The sequence below is a fragment of the Cajanus cajan genome, chromosome 9 (genome assembly GCF_000230855.2).
Source record: "Cajanus cajan strain Asha chromosome 9, NIPB_CcT2T_4, whole genome shotgun sequence".
Lineage (NCBI taxonomy): Eukaryota > Viridiplantae > Streptophyta > Magnoliopsida > Fabales > Fabaceae > Cajanus > Cajanus cajan.
The window spans coordinates 49553012-49572014 of NC_138525.1; positions in this window are offsets into that span (position 1 = coordinate 49553012).

Genomic DNA, 19003 nt, shown 5'->3' on the forward strand with positions numbered 1-19003 from the left:
AGCTTGCATCACTAAACTTTTTATGAGATTAGTCCACCACCTACCCTCAAAATTCTATGTCCTTCCAATACTCAATTAGGAACTAAGCCCCCAACCTTATACCTTACTTAGTTGGTCACTTTAACTATAATATGGATCGATCACACCTCTATATTGTTTCACATAAATCCTATAGAGGACAATTTAAAACATCACTCTCCTATAGTTTTTATATATATCAACTAAGACATGTATCTTCATTACTTGTCTAACAACTTAATAGCTTAATTGATTGTAGCATCATACAACTTTGCTACTTAATAATATCAGCTTAAATCTTGGCAACACAAGCATCATTATACGTTATATCAACTTAAAGCATAATGAGTTATCATCATTATTTAACTATTAATCAACTTAAAACATCATGCTTTATCATACTACTCACGTTTGATGCCAATTCATCTGCACTGGTCGTGGATGTGGCACAAAGCTTTTGAGTCTTTCACACTTAACATGGAAAAACTCCATGCTCAACCTCAATCAGGTAGAGAACCCTTGTTTGACTCACACCCAATGTTACTCCATTGACATCTGACGCTAATTCAAGTAGAGACCCTCTCTCTTTATGTCCAACATGATTCAACTCATGTTTGGCATAACTAAGTCGAAGGCAATTCTCTCTCCTCACGCATGTGGCCACTAACTTGACACCATTAGAGTTAAGAGCCCTTGATTTGATCCATGCATGATGTAATGAAGGCATCCCCGACGTGATGAGGAATTATGTACTTGATAGAACCTTAGTTTAGCCTAACCAACCTGAAATTCAGCAAAATTCTAACATGCAAAACAATATGCAACATATAAATAACGTATAAAATTCACTTCCATCATCAAAAATATCATGCACTCATTAAACTTTAAGATTACCATACTCTACATCAAGACACCTTTCATTTCAACAAGAATTCACTCAAACAACTAACAAGTGATGAATATAAGTAACCATTAAACACCATAGTCCATGAATGATCAAACACAAAACTTCCTTTACTTCTAGTTGATCCAAAAAATGAGAAGAGGAGAAGAAGATGGAAGAAGAGCTTGGAAACTTCGCATGGCTCTCAGCTCAGGATTCTTGGCTCTAAAAGCTTCGAATCACCACTATTAAACTCTACTTAGCTACGAGGAAGGATTTGAGATCTTACGGAATTAGGAGGAGAAGAAGAAGTTATCTTTTAGTTCCAAAGAACTTCTCTTTAACTTTTTTTTAAGATATGAACTTATGAGATTCATATCTTAAAAAAAAAATTATATACATTCTTCATTAAGTTGAATCAACTTAACTTTGACTCAACTACTTTAAAAATAACTTAATTCTCGAAATCTCTTTATTCTAGAATTCTAAAACAAAAGTCAAAAATAACAAAGAAACAATTAGACCATACATCACATATAATTAAATTAAAACACCTAAAATACATTGTGTTACATACAATCATAAAACTCTAACCATAAGATCTGATTTTCAACGAGGTAGATTTCAAAAGTTAAATGAGTTTGTGCATTTAATAGTCAAATGATTGCCCAAAAATTAAATAACAATAGTACATAGTTATTTTTCTTACAACTATTCTAAAAATATTTTTAAAATGTTAAATGAAAAGTAAACATATTTGATGTCTGTAAAATATAAAAGAAAAATATTTAATCAATTTATATTTAACGAGTAAAAGAATTAGTTGAGAAATACTCTAAGAGGAATTTTAATCTTTGTGTACATGTTTCTATGGCATACCACAATAATCTGGAGGTATAAAAAATTAGAAAATTTTTCTTTACATGTTTTGAGGAAGGGAAATAATAGTGATACCTTCCTCGTTCTCTAAATCTGGAAAAGAAAAATCAAATCTCAATAAAATGGCTCAGTAAAAATGTAAAATAATTGTAGTTAGTTATTAATAATTTTATAAAATTTCCAAACACAACTCTAGATTATTTAAAGAACACGTGCATTATAAATAGGACTCTGCAGGGTTTTGCGAATGTGATTTCTAGAAATGGTTCGGGAATCAAGACAAATAATAAGGGACTTACATTATAATTCGGTAAGTTTATCCTCACAATTTGACAAAATTATTTATAAATATATTAATTTTCTATACTTTGTTTCTTTAAATTTATGTAATTAAAATCTTTTTATTTTTTTTATTTATTACAAATTAATATCTTAAATATTTTAATTTTTTATATATATTTAAGTTCACTGTATTTAATATTTTCATGATTTACTAAAGAGCCACTACTAGAATTTCTCTTATTACATGCGACTTTTCCTGCGAATTTTTATGAAAAATTCGCAGGAAACATTGTTCCTACAAATTTTTCTGCGAAATTTTATCTGCAAGTAATACATTCGTGGATAATATATTTTTGCGAATTTTAAAACTCGCAGGAAATTTTCCTACGAAATTTCTTGCAAAAAAAATTTGCAAGAAAGTTTCCTGCAAAAAAAATTTGCAGGAAAGTTTTCTGCAAAAAAAAGATTCGCAGGAAAGTTTCCTGTGAATTTTTTTGCAAGAAATTCTGTAGGAATATTTTTTACGAAAAAAATAAAGAAATTACTATAAATTCTATCAATAATTCTTCAACTTTCAAATGCTCACAATGAATTCATCCGAAACATTTATTTCCATGCCTCCAACATGTGATACATAATATTTTAAATTCTAAGATTGTAGATTATAAGTCTAACACTCAACCATACAAATCAACTTGTAAGGTAAGTGCCCCAACTTATATACTCTTTAATTATTTTATTTTGGATCGATGTGGGACTTGAAGTTTTTTTAAAATATTAAACTTATAAAAAAAATTTATTTTTCCTGGGGATTAAAATTTGCAGGAAAATTTGTAGGAAAAGTTACCTGCCAAAAATTTTCTACTATTTTGTAAACATTATTTGCGAAATTATTTTTGCAAGAAGATATGCAAGAAACAAAATAAAATTCTTATAATATTTTCTACGAGTTTTTACCATGGAAAATTTTTTTTATGATCATTAAAATTGTAGCAAAATTTACAAAAATTTCTTGTAAATTATTTTTTTAAAAAAATTTGTAAGAAATATCTGTAAATTATTTTTCATAAATAAATTCGTAAAAAAATTTTGCAAAATTATTATTGCAAGAAAATTCGCAAAAAAATTTTGCGATTATTTTTTTGTAGGAAAATTCGTAGGAAAATAACACTTTTCTAGTAGTAAGCGGAGACAATAGTCCCATTAACTTTTAATTTTATATCATGTCAATAATTATAAATTATTTTTATTTTACTATATAATTATAATACGACTATTATCCTTATAAATATTTTTTAGTATTATTTTCTTCACCTTTTCAATTAGATATTTTAAATAATTACTTATTTTATTATTTTTGTTGTATTTCATGTACTAATTTTTTGCAACTAGTCAAAAATCTCTCAAGCTATCCCACCCTTTGAGGTGTCTCCAACGTAACGAGGAGATTAATCACTGCTATCGGTGGTGAATACTTCAGGGACGAAAAAAAAAGTATATATATATATATATATATATATATATAGATATATTATTTTCATTTTTATATGTAAGTTTGAATTTTTTTAATCATATTTGTCTTTCAATATACCAACTTTTGTTTTTATTATTAAATTTTAATATTTGTTTAGATTATAAATTGTTAAAAATAATCTATTATTACAATTTAAGTTGTTTATTATAAATTAAAATTTTAATTAATAAATTTTATAGTATAGTTTATTATTTGATTTTAATTATATAAAATAAAAACTTATTATGTATAATAAAAAAATTAAAATATAAATTTATATATTTAAATATTGTCCCTATTATTTAAAAAAAAATTGTTCGTCATCGCTGGGATGCATACATTTCTTTTATAAAAGTACTATATCTATTCCTAATTATAAATAATTAATTATATTTTTCTTTGATCATAATTATAAATAACAATTATTAATTTGTATTTGTAAAGTTATTTAATATTAAATTTATTTTATACTTTTTATTTATTTGTTAACTCTATCTTTTATACATTTATTTATAACTAAAATTGAATATAACCGGTGACAAATCTAAGACCTTTGGTTAGTGAGGATATTTTTTTAAAAAAATAAAAATTAATAATAATAATAATAATCATCATCATATATATATAAAAAAAAAAAAGAGGATAAAATATAAGCGTTTAAAATAATTATCAGTAGGTTTAATATATAAAATTAAAAGTACAAAATATAATATTTTTAAATATACACTATTAATTTAATTAAAGTGAGAGAGTACATCTAATCACCCTCAATAAAATGTAGGACCACCACTAAATATAACAACTACTTAAAATAAAAGATATATTTAGAATAAAACTTGAATTTATGATCAAATTTATTAAAAATAACCATACTTTTTTTTTAACTTAATTTATCCTTTATCGTTTATAATTAAGACCGAATGGAAGTAGTATAAATGATAGTAAATCATTTTATTAATACATTATTTATCTCTATCAATATCAATATATACACGCACGTGTTTAAGAAAAAGTATAACATATTTTTGATTTTTTTCCTTTTCCCCTCAAAACTGTTGAAAAGTCACACTTCAATGAAAATATAAACACTTGACATTTAAATGTATTTTAATTAAATTAATTTAAAATAACATTTTAAATAATATTATTGTTTTTTTCATGAGTATAAATTAATTTTTAAATGAAATATAATCTAAAAGTTTTTTTTTTCCAAGTAGTACTAATTAAGCACAAGTTTTTTTTTAACACCAACTAAGCAAAAGTTAAAAGATAATAATTATTAATATTTTATATTGACGATAAATATTAACAATTTACAATAAATATATATATATATATATATATATATATATATATAATGAATAATTCTTATATATGCATAATTTCTATAACTATAATTAATTAAAAGTATGATGTAAATTAAATTAATTATGCTTGTTAACAATTGAGTTAATAAAAATTGTTAAATACTTTTAGACATGTTTGAAATACTAATAAATTAGATGATTTAGGATATTATATTGATAAATTTTTAATATTGTATTTAGTTTAACTTGTGTTAGTTGTGAGAGTCTTTAACCAGAGGTTGAGTTAACTTTAAGGGGAGATAGTATATAAGATTTCTATTGAGAATTGAGTCTCACAAACTCATTTCTCCATATTCTGGATAGAGGTTTTAGAGAGAGGTGTTATGGGTCTATGCATTTCCTTTCTCTCTAAACCTTCTCCTGATCAGATGATTATTTCCTTAGAATCCCCAATCCTTGCTTCCATGTCGTGATTCAAGTTCTTGAAGCTTGAATCTAGTTCGAAGTCATGCAAAGTTATTTTCTTCCTCTTCCTCATTTCTTATTCTTGGTGGCTAGGATTTAAGGTAAGGTAAGCTAAGATGAATTGGTTGGTAGTTTTGATGAATTGAGTTGTTATTTTCATCCAATGTGGGTATGTATATGTGGCTGAAATTATATTGAATGGTGAAGGAGAAAAAGGTTTTTTGGTGTTTTGAGCATTGAAGTGAATTTTGGTGATTGATTATACATGATGTTGCATGTTGAGATTGAACATGGAATTGAGTTGTTTGAAGTATTTATATACTTGTTTTCCTATTGCATGTTGGGGATTTTGGGATTTCAGGTGGATTTAGGCTATTTTTGTGATCTCAAAGTGTAGATTTCTAGTTTTGTGCCAGATGTGCCTTCATGAAATCGAGTGCAAATCCGACTAGAGTGTTCTGTCTTAATCACATCGGATACAAGATTGGTGACGTTGGATGTAAGGAGAGAGACTTGTCTTGGGTTGGAATGACATTGGCCATGATAGCGTGGGAAGGTCTCTGATTTGGTAACAATGGGTCGTAGTTGGATGGTGCCAAGCGTGATCAAGACAAAGGCTCCTTGTTTGGACAATGTTATGTGAGAGTTAGATAGAGGCTTTCTACCTAATATGAGACTAGGTATGGGTTTTTCCATGCAAGGCATGAGGTCTTAGGGGGTCTCTACCTTGGTCACGTCGAATGCAATTTGGAAGACGCTAGGCGTGAGTGAGACATAGAGCTCCTATCTTAATGGCACTAGGTGTGAGGCATGTTGCATCAAGCATGGGATGCTTGGATGATATGTTGATATTTTGGTGAACTTGTATGATGAATATGAGTGGATTATTTTATTTTATTACACATAATATGGTGTATGAGGATTATATTTCTATGTATATTGATCTGGAATGATATATATAGATGATCATATGATGTATGATTTTAGAGGGCTTTTATATGTCATATATGGATGTTGTTGTTGTTGATCTCTATATGCATTGATTGGATGTGATGTATATAGCTGGTGTATGCATGAGGTGTGGATGTTGAAAATGAAGTATGGTGTTAAGGTATGATTGGCTAACTTAGGACTTGAGAAGAGGAAATGAATTTTGTAATCTAAAGATCCCATATAAGGGAATCTTGGAGTGGTGCTCAGGTAGGCCACTATTGGAAAACCCTCCATAAGTAGGTGTGTCTCTTGAAGTGAGTTTTGAGGTTTGTTGAGTCTCCTCTAGGTTCCTTGTTAGTGGTTGAGTAAGGTAAGAGGTTGAGGGTTACAACCCTTAACCAAGTACCTAGAAAGGTTGCATGGTTCGTTGAAGATGACTAGTGGGCTAACCCCACGTGTGACTTGGCAATGTATGCCAAGGTTGTGGTATTCTTATACCTAGTTGTACCACTTTTAACGGTGAAATCGGACTTTCCTAATGTAAGTGGTGAAATATGAGAAATTATTTTATTGGAATTGGTGATCCAATTCAGTTGATGGGTCTATCTATTATAGAGATGATTATGTTGATGGTCTAGAGATGATCAGGTTGATTTGGTAGGTTGAGACACTTAGATTATTCTATCGTTAAGAGAACTCCATATGTGAATGCATGATTACACATTGTCTAAGGTGAATGCATATGATGTATGTTGTGTTGTGTTCATATGCATTGTTGGGTGTCTTGGTTGACATGGTTTGAATGAGATATATGTTAGCTTTGGAATGTTTAGCTTTCACATATGTTTTTGGCATGATGTTGTATGATATGAAATTATTTTCTATGCTTACATGTTTTCAAGCTCTAGCTTTTCCTTGTTGTTTCCATTGTAGTTTAGACTGGGATGATCATACGTTGTATAGGAGTAGATTGGGATTAGGCTGGAGGAGCAGTTGCTACCAGGTGGTGTGACCTTTTGTTGGTGTTAGTGCTAATTGATGTAGATTGTCTAGGTGTGTTTGACTGACACTAAGTTATATAATTTATCTAGAGATTATAGTATATACATGTATATGATTTATATCAGTACGATAGTTACACTTTATATTCATATTATGTGTGTATGTCCATATATCAATTAGTTAAACTTTTATAATTTTAGTAAACTAATTTTTCCTACTAGTAATGATCACACATAGTATAGTAACCATGGTGGATCATTACAAAATTTATATCAAATAATTTTCTAATACCTATAGTCTTAACTTTTTTTTTGTTTTTTTTTTCAACAAAACCATAAATATTAACTAATACTCAAATTATAGAGAATTTCTTTTCATAATATAGATTAAAATCTTTAATCTGGATTGTAAAACTGTCATTATTCTTACTTTCTTCATGTTATTAGTATGAAGTATTATTCATGAACTTTATCGATAATTAATCTTTGTCACAAAATTTGACTAATCATCTTTAGTTATTATGTGATTAATTTAATCACTTATTCATTTTAATTTAAAATAAGTTATAAGTTGTATATTTTATACAAATTTTTAATACTTATATGATTTATTATTTTAAAAATATTTATTTATTATAAATTATATTTATAATTATATAAGAAATATTTATCTTGTCCAACGCCCTTGTTAAAAGATGTATTAATCCTAAATTTGAATGAAGAATGTGATAAATCTTTCTAAATTTCATTAAGACTATAGAATAAATTATATTTTTGTCCTTTATCTTAATTTTAATATTTATTTTAGTTTTGAATCTTTTTAAAGATTCATGTTGATCATTTATCTTTTAATATTGAATCAATTTGATTCTTCCAAAATGATGATTTTTTTCAATTTTAGGATACAATCTTTTTTTTTTTACTCATTTAAGGCTTGAAATTTGTCTAATTACTTTTACTTATATGAGAATTATGAAAGTCATTGATATTTGATTCATGATGAACTAAAAACACATTGAAAAATAAATCTCACAAATAATTAAAAAGGATTGATATTAGATTTTTTTATAAAAAATATTGCTTACTTGTTAAACTGATTTTCATGTTTAATATATAGATGTTGATTTTAATGTATATAAATAACGTTTATTTTAAGGATTTATAATTTTTTTTGAAAAGTCACATACTGACAAAATATCACAAGCAGATGTAGGTACCACGTGAAATAGCCATTTGATTGTATAATGAACAAATAAATAGTTAAAAAGATCGTATAATAGTAGAGACTAAAAACATAGTTTCAAAACTTATTCATTTTGTAAAGACTAAATATATATTTAAATCAAATAATTAATATGTTCAAATTTATTGATGTATTTTATTATTTAATCATATTAGAAAAAAAATAAAATCTCTAAGATATTATTTATATTTAATATATATTATTTATTTTTAAGATATTATTTAGAATTGAAAGGTATTGTAATATTATTTATTTTTATGATATTGTTAAGGATTGAAAAATATTGTACTTATTTTAAATATTTGTTTCCTCTTGTAATATTATGCTAATAAATAAAGACTTTTTTTAGATGAAAAAGAATAACTCAACTTGCATAAGCTAGAAGGCGTCACCACTCTAAATGAAAGAAGGTTGCATAAATGAGTGTTTTACCGAATTTCATCATAAAACTTGTAAAGAGATTCAAGTCATAAATCTTGAAGGGAAGAACTCTAAAACACGTGTACTAGATAAGTCTCGAACATCAATGTTGAGGACTTGTCGATTGTCAACCTATTACCAAAAGAATGCCACCATGACTATATGGCAAGAATTTAGACTACTTGCTTAACCGAACAGATCATTTCCAAGGCCAAACATATTCCTTAGCGATCAAGTTTGGAAAATTGTAACATTTGACTATTACGTGTCAATAAAAGGTCTTGAATGTACTAAAATGTCTTATTGAATAACGATAACATTTTCTCTTATATATACACCTGTATTTCAACTTTAGAAGGTACGCTTATTCTTAAGATTACAATATACACTTCGAACACTTGCTGACTTAGGCATCAGAGTCCTTTTTGCCGGTACAATCACTTATTTTCAGCATCAAGGATTGAATATCGAAGACTTTGGGTACTTTTCTCAACAATTACATTTGGTGTCCATTGTAAGGCCCATAGAAAATTTATTCCTACATCCATATTGACATAGCTGATGGCTAGTACAAGAGGATCACCAAGCAAGAACCATTGGATATCAAACAACACTCACATGTTGACAAATTTGTGGAGGAAGCTGCAATAGTGGTGCGAGTAGAGTAAGAGCCATTAGAAACAACATGAGAAGGAGATGACACTTCTTAGGTAGCAAAATTTTCAGTAGCGAAGATTGATCGGGTAATTGCAAGCCAATACAAAGGTCATTATTGTCAACAACATCCCTACGTGGCAACCAGATTGATCTGACTCTTTAGGTGATTCTACTTTCTCTTCTAGCATGTTGTCAACTAAAGTGCCAATCTCCATGGAAATTTAGATAACCTAGGTGTTTTTTCAAGCTGGGACATCGACACCTCACTTTGTCGTCATTCTTGAAGAGTTTCACAAACATTCCTTCATGATTGATGTGGAAGAAATTATGCACAAAAGTTTTGATGATGGCAAAGTGATTTTAAAGCATTGAAGAAGAATCAAGGTTGAGCTAAAGTAAGTTGATGCAAGAACAAGATCTCAAGTGTTACATAGATAAGTCTTGTCAACTTAGCTAAAAATGTAAAAGAATATTTTAGAATTGCAAGTATGCTTGGCCTTAAGAATAAGTTTTCAAAAACCTCAAATTAATCTCTTTAAATTTAAGCAAGTTTTAAATCTTTTGAAAGTAAGTAAAAATGTTTTCAAAAGACTTAACAAAAGCTTTAAAGAATAGTTCAAATCATTTCTTAAAAGAGATTTGTGAAAGAAATTATTGATATGAAGTTTTCTACATAAAAACTTTTTGAAACAGTAAAAATATGTTCTGGTAATCGATTACCAGCACTTGTAATCAATTACTAGAAGAGGGAACTTCAAAATTTGAATACTAAGATACAACATTTCAATTATTTCAAATTTATAACCATTGTAATCGATTACCAGACCCTTGTAATCGATTACCAGTGTATCTTTTCAGAAAGAATTCAAATAGTTACACCTTTTCATGAAATGATACAACCATGGAATTTTTATCTATAAATATAGATGATTTTTCCTTGAAGAGGTTGACAAACTCAAATGTGAAAAAGAATTACAAAATCTTCTTGGCCATAATCACTTGCAAATTCTTAAGAGTTCGTTAAGGATCTTCAGATTGTAAAATCTACTCTTCAAGAGAGTTATTCTGAAAAACCCAATCTATCATTCAATCTATAAAGGAGAAAGTATTTTTCTCCTGGGTGGTTTTGAATCTCAACACAAGGAAGGGAAAGTTCCAAGGTGTTGGAGGATTCAAGTCTTGTAAGGATTACAAGGATAGTAAAATCTCAAGTGGGAGACTTGAGGACTAGACGTAGGCAGGATTGGCCGAACTAGTATAAAATTGAGTTTGCAATTCTTCTTTCCCTACACTTTTAATTACTTGTTATTTCGTTGTGTTTGAGTAGTTTTTCATCGTTAATCTTTACATACAATTTGTCTAAGGAATTGAATTTATAAGAAAGTAATTCGAAAAAAATTTATAGGAGGAAAATTTGGAAAACTTAATTCACCCCCTCTTAAGTTATATGAGGCTACTTGTTTGAAAAATGAAATTATGGAATTACCCATCCCCAAGGGATGGAAGAACCTGGGCTTAGACAAGTATGTCAAGACCTCTAACCCCGATGACCATGTCAACTTGCATGTCTCTCAAGTTAGCATGCTAACTAACACTAATGCAATCATATGATGTTTTTTTTTTCTACTTCTTTTAAGCAAGCAACCTTGAGGTGGTTTACCCACCTTCCTTCTCGCTTTGTTAATTCCTTCGATCATGATCTCTCAGGGTGTTGAGCAAAGGTCCCAAACTATGGAAATTTTAGTTTCATCTTTGGTAACAACAACAAAGAGATTAAGGCCTTATTTCTTAAGCCATCAAGTAGTTGTTAAGACTGACTACCCTATTACTAAGATCCTTAGAAAACTAGATCTTGCAGGAAAGATGATCGCTTGGTCCATGGAGTTGTTGGAGTTTGTTTTAGTTTACCAGAAAAAGGTTCTATACAAGCAATTTTCTTAGCAAATTTCATCGATGAAATGGCCATCGAGCCTTAGCAAAGCTACATATGAACTTTATATGTTGATAGTTCATCAAGTAAAAAAGGAAGCAAGGTCAGAGTCATTTTAGAAGGATGGAGAGGCTTGGAATTGAAAAATAATTCCAAATCACTTTCCAAACTTCCAACAATCAAGTGTAATATGAAGCTTTTATAGCTAGAATGAAGTTGGCTTTGGAAATGGGGGCCAAACACTTATTATGTAAAAGTGATTCCCAACTAGTAGCCAAACAATTGAAAGGTGAGTACCACACCAAGGATGCTCAACTATTGAAGTATTACCATGTGGTTAATAAGCTAAAAGGAAGCTTCTTAGACTTTTGGATTGATCATATACAGGAGGAAAACACTAGGGTTGATGTCATCTCTAAGCTAGCAAGTACTTAATGATTCGACCAACATAATACCATTGTTCAATAAACATTAAAAGAGCCTAATATATCTGGTGAAGAATGCTTGCAGATTGAAGAGGGGAGAACTAGATGACCTTTATCATTAATTATTTGAAGAATGATGTTGTATTTGGAAACCCCTTGATTGCCAAAAATCTTAGGCTTTAAGCAACAAATTTTTTTATCATTGTGGATGAGCTTTATAAAAAAGGGTTCTTTACACCATTACTCAAGTGTATTACCAAATTGCAAGCTGAGTATGTGATGGAAGAATTACACCAAGGAGTGTGCAGAATGTACACTATAAGAAGGTCTATGATAACTTGGATACTTGAGGCTAGGTATTACTTGTTGACCATTCAATAAGATTCAATTAAATATGTCAAGAAGTGTATCCCTTGGCATTAATATTTGAATCTCATACACACTACTCTTGAGTCCCTCCATAACATAGTATCTCCATGGTTGTTCACTATGTGGGATATCAATATTTAAAGTCTTTTCCCTCCTACTAAGGCTTAGTACAAGTTTTTGTTGGTGGTATCGAACTACTTCACCAAGTGTATAAAGGCAAAACCACTTACTCAAATCACAATAAAGAATGCTCAACATTTCATTTGGAAATCATTTTTTGCTTCGGAATTCCCAAGACCATCGTGACCAATAATGACAAGTAGTTCACGGGTAGGCATCTCAATGAATTTCTTAAAGGACTCCAATACAACACTGAGATTCTTCTATTGAGCATCACAAACAAATAGTCAAGTTGAGGCCACTAATAAGGTCATCTTAGGAGAACTAAAGAAAAGGTTATAAAGAGCCAAAGATAAATGGTTGAAGAGTTGTTAGAAGTTCTATAAGCTTATCGTTGTATCCCATATTCCACTACTCAGGAAACACCTTTTTGGCTAACCTATGGAGTTGATGCAATGCTACCAGTAGAAATAGGGGAAGCCTTCCCTAGAAGAATCTTGTACCATGATGATGATGGTTCCACTCATCGAGCTAAACTTGACTTGGCGAATATTGTTCATGATCGAGCTCAAATATAGCAAAAAACAAGTCATGGAGAGTGAGTCGAAGACATGCGTCCCATTTAATCAAATGGGAATTATGAGAAGAGACTTGGTGTGAAGAATACATGGTGAAGCTAGGAAGGATGTAATAGAAGGAAAATTCTTAGCCAATTAAGATGAACCCTTCAAAGTAACTTAAAGTCTGAATAATAGAGCATACAAACTTGAATATGCTTTTGGTTAGGGGATTCCAAAGACCTAAAATGAATCTCATGTAAAGTTTTATTATGGTTAATCATTGTAATGAGGTTTTGTACTCTTTCTTGCCACCAGTTTTTTATCCCATAAAAAATAAAAGATTTTGCTCAACGAGGTTTTAACGAGGCACACCAATATCATTCATAAAACATTTATTACTTTCATATGTTGCTTAATTCATTACGAGACTGTCAATCATGTGGAGAAAAACCCAAGTATAAAATCGTGGTATGAAGAAAAACCTAGGTCGAGCACAGTTCTCAATCAAGTAAAAGTAAAATCAAAGTAAAAAATCTTAGTACCAAGAAAACATTGGTCGAGCATGAGTTCTTGGTTAAGTAAAATTAAAACCCAAGTATAAAATATTGGTGCAAAGAAAACCTTGGCCAAGTACGAGCTCTTAATCAAGTAAAAATAAAATCCAAGTATTAAATCCTGGTGTGAAGAAAACCTTGGTCGAGTAAAAGTTCTTGATCAAGTAAAAATAAAAACCCAAGTATAAAATCTTGGTACGAAGAAAACCTTAATCGAGCATGAGTTCTCAATCAAGTAAAAGTAAAAACCAAGTATAAAATCTTGATACAAAGAAAACCTTGGTCAAGTAAGAGCTATAAGTCAATTAAAAATGAAACCCAAGTATAAAATTCTGGTGCAAAGAAAATTGTGGCTGAATACAAGTTCTCGATCACGTAAAAATAAAACCCTAGTATATAATATTGGTATGCAAAAAACCATGGTCGGGCATGATTCTCAGTCAATTTAATATACTTAATTAATGTCATGGTAATAATGAAGCAATATATGAGCCAAAAAATAAATTCATTGATTGATTGAAAGTCCATTACAAAAAAAAAAAACAAATGGGCATTAATCACCCCCTAAAACAAACTAATTCGTTGACTTGTCAATGACTTGAGCTGGCTCCTCCTTCTACACTACTTTAAAGGGAACTTCTTTGGCAGTCTCCACTTGAGTGTTAGTAGTGGGTTCTAAACCATACACATTCAGTAGGCTTTCCATGTCTACCATCTTTCCTTGGAAGACATCTTTAACTATGTTAATAATAGTATGGTCTTCCAAGTTGTTGAAGTGTGCAACTTATCAAATGATTTTGTTGAAACCGATCACATGTAAGTTGTAAACCTGAAGTCGTGCCTCCACCAAATCTTCCTTAGCCATCTCCCTCTAACCTTTCTCCTTGTCTCACAGCTTAGTCATCTAAAAAATATGACTCTTCAAACTCTTATTCTCCACTAAGAGTTTGTTGTGGGCTTCCTCTAGACCCTGAACATGGTATCGGGCATGATTATCTTGGTTATAGAGCTCATCAACTTGAACCTACAATTTGGTGACCTCTCGAGTCAGTTCTTTAGTGTCTCCTAAAGACTTGATTGGTTCTCCTTCAGCTCAACCTTTAATTTGTTGGTGTCATCAAGATTGATACCAACTTTGCACAATTTGGTCTTGAGGTATTGAGAAATAAACCATGATCGGGCTTGCAAATTATGAAAAGTGGCCACTACCACTTTGTGACTTGTCTTCTTCATGGCCTCTTAGTTGGACAAGGAGAGGTATTAAGGTTTATGATTGACAAAGGGTCAAAAATCTTGTCAAAAAAGTTTCGTATTAGCAACCAAAGTACCTCCATTGGGTCTTGATTTTTTGTGTGAATGAGAACCCTTAGGTCTTTTATCCCTGTCTTTCCTTGCGGGAATGGTGAGGAGGCAACATGTTGATGTTGCAAAGATAGTAGGAGTTGACCTTTTAGGACCTTTTTGTACTTGGGGAGGGTTTTTGTTAGGGGTGGTCGCCCGATTTCCAACACCTGGGTTATCGACAGATGGGTTCCAGACAGTAAGGTTCCTAATTGCTTGAGAACTAGATCCTTGGGCAGCAACATCCTGAATATTCTCCCCAATGAAATTGAATTTTTGAGCCATTAATTCTACAATAGGAAAACAAGAGTTAGAAACAAATAGGGTATCCAAGCATACATAACTAAAGACAAATACTTACACTTTATTTTTTTGTTGAGCATTTGACAAGATAAAAATCTTTAAAATCTCCTTTGTTTTCGAGGGGAAGGGGTAGTTGCTTATAGGGGTTAGCAAAAAACTGAGACATAAATTCAACTCGAACAATCCAATAAAAATATTACTTTTGGGTGGGTTTTGATGGTCTTATGGGGAAAACAGGTTAAAATTTTAATTTTATATGAGTTATAGTGGACGAATTCGATTTTGAATTTTTAAACCCACTAAAAGTATAACCCGAGTGAAAATGAGATAAAATTCAGGTTTTTATTACTTTTGTTTAACTAAACAACAATAGCCTAAGCCCAAAAGTCTTTATTTCAAATATAATATAGTTATCAATTTGTAACTTGTTTTCTTTATTTTTTTTCTTTTTCTCAAAATCTATATGTTTCTTTTGTCTTCTTCTTCCTTATTCAACTTCCCAACACACTATTTCGTTTCTAGAGTTTTCTTTTTGTTTCTTTCTTTGACTTTCTTTTCCATCTTCCTACCTCCATTTTGATTGCAACTTGTGCGACTGTAGTTTCTTATGGATTTTGTTGTCTAACTTTATATTTCTTTTGCATGTAACTATAGATTTTATCTTTTACTTCTGTATTTTGTGAATGTTTCATCTACAGATCTACTTACACCATCTATTGTCACCTTGGTTGTATTTTTATACATTATTTTGGAAATGTCTTTATACCATTTTGAGCTTCACCTTCGTTAACATAACTTGGCCTACAAAAAATATTAGACCCAATTATACCCACCTACTCAAATTCAAATCCATTTTAACCCGAAGCAACTCAAATAGAAAGCTTAATTGGTCGAACATGGGTCATATTTTTCGAAAGTTGATTTATAATGGGTTGGACATTTTGCACCCAAACCCACCCATTGCCCACCCTTAGTTGATTAATTATTTTTAAATTATCCTACTCTTTCAAACTCATCAAATTTGTCTCCCACACATTGTATTGGTTTTTATGTCCAGTAAAAAGGGAATTTTGGGACTGAGTTCTCTTGGTCCCCAAGAACCAGGTCCATAAAAGGAGTCTCCTTTATAGTCAGCAAGATTTTGAAGAATCCATCCTTAAAGTTCTTGAAGAAGGCAACGTAAGATTTGAATAAGACCTTGTGCACATGACTAATTAGGGACAACCATCCAGACACGCTACTGGGCCTGATTTCATAAAAATGTAAGAAAATTGTGGGGGTCAACTCTATATTTATGGTTTTGCAAACAAATCAGAATGCTTATAAGAGAGTCCAACTGTTGGTGTGAAGTTGTATTGCTACATACAAAATTGACAACACCTCGAAAGTGAAATTGTCAAAAAGAAGCTAGATGTTGAGGGGCTTGAAATGATATTCGTACATAAAGAATAAGCATGCCTCATTATCGTTGGCTTCTTGACATACCCTCTTTTCCTCCAAGGGTCTTTGGGCTTCTACAAGGCCTCCACACCCAAATTGTACAATGTTGGTATTCTTGAGGAAGCAAATCAATAAAGCCTCATTTGTAAATTTAGAAGAATTCTTGAAAACTTTGTCTTGAGCCCAGTTCGAATATTCCTCCATGTTCATGACAAACCCAACTCTTAGGTTAGGGACCAACATCAAGTCTTGATTATCCTCTGAACGAATCACTCCACTAGGACCAACCACCTTGTTCTTAACCTGATCATTATTAGCAACTTGGTTCACTTTGATGATAGATCTGGAGGATCTATCCTAAAGGGAGCTATCAATGCACTAGGAGTAGTAGTATAAGAAGAAGGGTGAGAGTTCTTGGATGAGGAGTTTTTAGAGGAAGAGGAAGAAGAAAAGCTAGAAATAACATTAACTTCCATGCTTCCTAGGAAAAGAGGTTCTACACTATTATTGGAAGAACTCATAAAAAAAGATAGGTAGAAAGGCATACTTGATAGGTACTCGACTTTTGGAGTATATGGAAGGCAGAGTTTATATGTAAATTCTTCTAAGGGCTAAGGGACCTTATTCATAAATATGAAGAGATTTGAGAGATAAATTGTTGTTCCTTTTCGAACCATTGGATCTCTTCAAGATCAACGATGGGAACAGATGCAACTTTTCACATCCCTAAGGTGTTTCACACCTATGCTTCCAAAAATTTCCTACGACATTTGACCTGTCGTCATTACACTTGATGCAACCACTTAAACGATGACCTATCCAGAAGGCGATGATTACAAAATTTAAAGGCGGGAAACAAAATTTTTCACTAATGACACATTGAACTCTTCTTCCAAGAGTCAAAGACTCTAGGAGCTTATGTACCATATAGGTCTCGAACTTCAATACCGATGACCTATCAGTTATTTTCCTAATACAAGGAGAATGCCACCATGACTATATAGCAAGGATCCAAACTACTTGCCTGATCAAACAAAACATTTGTCAAGGTCAAGCAGTCCTCTATAATCAAGTTTGACAGCTTGTAACATTTGACTGCTATACAAACAATAAAAGGTTTTGAATACACTTAAATGTCTTATCGATTAATGGTAACATTTTCTCTCCTATATATACACCTGCATTTCACTTTTAGAAGATAACCTCATTCTTGATATTACCATATATACTTCGAACATTCACTAACTTAGACATCAAAGTCTTTTTTGTAGATACAATCATCCATTTCAAGCATCGAAGATTGATGATTAAGAATCGAAAATCAAAGACTTTGGACCAATACTTTTCTTGACAAGTACAACATGTAATATATCTTTATTATAATAAAAGAAAGGAAGTCTGTGATTCTTTTTTCCTGCTCAAAATACGGGTACTTATGTAATTTTATCTTATCATAGTTATTCTGAATTTTATTTTTATATTTTAATAAATTCTGAACATAAGAAAAACCCTTCCTCTTTCTCTTTGCTTTATACAAAGAAAAACCCTTCCTCTTCCTCTCTACTTTATACATTTCCCATCAAATTGCTTGTATTTTGTCTTCCACTCAGAGAAGCAATTATGGATATCTATTTCCTATGTGTTGGTTGTAGCTTTTCAATGCTAATTAATGTCAACTATCCTCTAATTTTTAAAGTATTTTTCTTTTCAAAACTTCATTTTGATTGTCCAGTTCCATCATACTTCCTATTTCTAAAAATACTCTCTCCATATATACATTGTCCACTTTTTGATTTGGGTACTTTTGTACTTCTAATATGAGGATTCACTCTTTCTCTATCAATCATAGGAAAACCATTTTTAGGTGAGCTTGTATGAAGTTTTAATTTTAAAGGTTGGTTGTTTCAATGTTGATGCATAGTGAACATATTATTAAAAATTTTATCATTTTTTACTTTCATCTTCTTTTTAAAGGACATGGCTCAGAGGTTTACATTACTAAAGAACATTGCAGCGGGGAGAATTGACTGGAAGATAAGAGTTTGTATAATAAGATTGTGGAGGCTGCCAGAGTTTAAGAATTCATTGCAAACAAATTCCTTGGAGATGATTTTGGTGGATAAAGAGGTTTTTTTTTCTTCATAAATTATAACATTTATAAATTTCATTGTTAGATAGTGTAGTTTTTGTTTTTACTTCCGTTTGAAATTTTCATCTTCACCAAAAAAAATATAATTAGTAAATATATTATGTTCAGAATCAATTACAATGAGTCAATGATCTTAGTAAGGACATTGATAAATTTTTCTACACGTATGTTATTTTTTAGAAGCTAATGCATTTTTTTCCCTTTATTCTTT